This window comes from Pygoscelis adeliae, unplaced genomic scaffold (genome assembly GCF_000699105.1).
Source record: "Pygoscelis adeliae isolate BGI_AS28 unplaced genomic scaffold, ASM69910v1 Scaffold149, whole genome shotgun sequence".
NCBI classification, from domain to species: domain Eukaryota; kingdom Metazoa; phylum Chordata; class Aves; order Sphenisciformes; family Spheniscidae; genus Pygoscelis; species Pygoscelis adeliae.
The window spans coordinates 2,133,865-2,136,190 of record NW_008825494.1 but is presented as its reverse complement, the minus strand read 5'-3'; positions in this window follow the sequence as shown (position 1 = coordinate 2,136,190).

Below are 2,326 nucleotides of genomic sequence, written 5' to 3'. Positions count from 1 at the left end.
CATTCCTGCCAGCTTGTGGGGACTCTTTTGGAGGGCAGCGCTGCCTCTTAGGGTTGGATGACCCTTCCTGTTGAAAGCCTCCGTTTTCAGCTGCTTGTAAAAATTAGTGAAACCTCAGCCAGCAAGGCACAAATCTTCCCTTCTACTTGCAATCCTCTTAAAAACAGGGGGGGAAATTTGAGCCAAAATATCCAGCTCTTTGAAAAAACCCCACAGCTGGAGGGGCACACGGAAGGTATTTGTTTGGTGGAGGGGAGAGACGCTGAGGCTGGACGTGGAGCCGGGGAAGGTGGACGCGCGCTGAGGCTCCGTGGGACAGGGCAAGTCTCCGCAGCATCGGCGGGGTGGGCATGAGAGGGGTAAGCAGGCAGCTGGTGCAGGCAGGTTGGTTTCTCCCCTGCCTGTGCCTTGTGAAATAGCTGGCAATGGCGTGACTGCGTACTCCTCACGTGGCGTGCGGGACGGGTCTGTGAGTCAGTATTTCACCATGGCTTACCTGCCAGCCCCTGTTACGTTGCTGCAGAAGCTGGAGAAGGGGCAGTAAATGAAAGGGGAGCTGATGGGAAGAGAAAGGTTTAATAAGGCTTCGCCGGGTCAATGAAACAACCGGCGAGACAAATACACACCGGCTGCTGCAGATCTGGCAACTTTCTGCCTCTGTGGGAGCTGCGCGGCTGCCGGCCTGCTGCCGAACCCCCTCTTCCTGCGGGGCAAGAGCAGCTCTGTGTTTTCCAGACCATGATACAATAAAGTCAGCGTTGTGTCTCCAAGCCTTGGGTCCCAAATGCGGCAGACACATGACACAAAACTTTAACCCACTCCTCCAGGTCGAGCATGGCTTAACAGGTTTTAGGAGGTTTTACTGGCATCTTGCTGCATATCCTCATTTACGCTTCAGACTGATGCTGTTTGCCTGCGCCTCTCTGCGCCGGAGTAGGTCCCTGCCCAGCCTCTCGTGGCAATTTTTCTTGGAAAAGAGAAGGATATGTTTGATAAATGGGTTGTTTGGACCTTACCTTGGCTGCGTGACTCCTTGCCATGCATACCTGGGGCCGGGGCGCAGGGAAGACTCCGGGTCCCCAGCTCTGGCGTTTCCACTCACGGTGATTACTGGCTCTTCCCACGTACTTTGAAGCGCATTAGTGCTAATTAATTATCTGTAAACCTTATCGTCAGCACACCTACTAGGAAACAATGCCCGCCTGAAGACAGTAATCTGTGGAATAGTGTTATGTCAGGGACTGTCTGCCTCCCAAGAAATCTCTCTCCAACCTGTGGAAAAAATGTGCCGAGGCTGATGGGTGTAGCAGCGGTGTCGTCTCCATTAGCGGTGACTGAGGCAGCGAGTAGGCCCCTTTCTTTTGTAAGAGCTGCATGGTGGAGGTTATTGCTCACATTCCACACCGCAGCAGGGGCAGGGCAGGCCCAGGGGCCGAGGTACCTGTTTTGGAGGGCATCGTCGGGTTCTGAACGCAAATGTGAGGGATTGGGCACCCTGTGCCAGGGTGGTGGCTGAGAGGTCGGTGTCCCTGTGGGCACCCCGCTGCAACAGGGAGGAGGGGACGGAGCAGGGTGGGCATGAACACCCCCCCGGCAGGAGCAGGCGCCCGGGATGAGAGCTTCATAGGCGGCTTTGCCCCCGAAGCAGCAACTGGGGTAATTACACCCCGCAGCCTGGCACAGGGTGAAATTTGGAGTCTGCGGCAGGGGTTGGAGCCCTGGCTGGGGTGATGAGGGGGCCGACAAAGATGAAACACTTGGAGGCAAAACAAAGCAGCAGGATTTCAAAGGCAGGAGCCTTCCCCGGTGTTTGCATATTCACACTGACTCGGTGTGGGAACAGGCACTTGGTCTGCAGTGGCCTCTGTGGCAAACTGCAGTTGGTAGTAGGGGTGTATATACATCTTCCTATGGAGCAAGTCAATGTTTCTGCATTAATAAGGCAGAGCCTTGTTTTTCCACAGAAGGTCTCTGACCCATCGGTGCTGCTGCCCACTGGTCCCTCCCCATGTTGGCTCCCGATCCCCAGCCGACAGCTTGGCCCTGGCTCAGGGCCGTGTCCCCAGCACTCCCTTGCCTGGAGGCAGGTGCCTCATCAACAGCTCTGGTTTAAAGTCTCTCACCTAGGAAAGGTTTGCTAAGGAGAAGCCTTGGCACCTTGAGCTCAGTTCCAGCCATGAGGCTATGGAAATGTCACAGGAACCTCCAAAATTACTCATGCGGGATTTGGAGGGCTTTGCCATTTACAAACTCCGCTTTTAAGCATCATAGGTGTGAAAAATACACACAACGAGAGCTTTTCATTAAACCCTCCTCCCCTCAGACC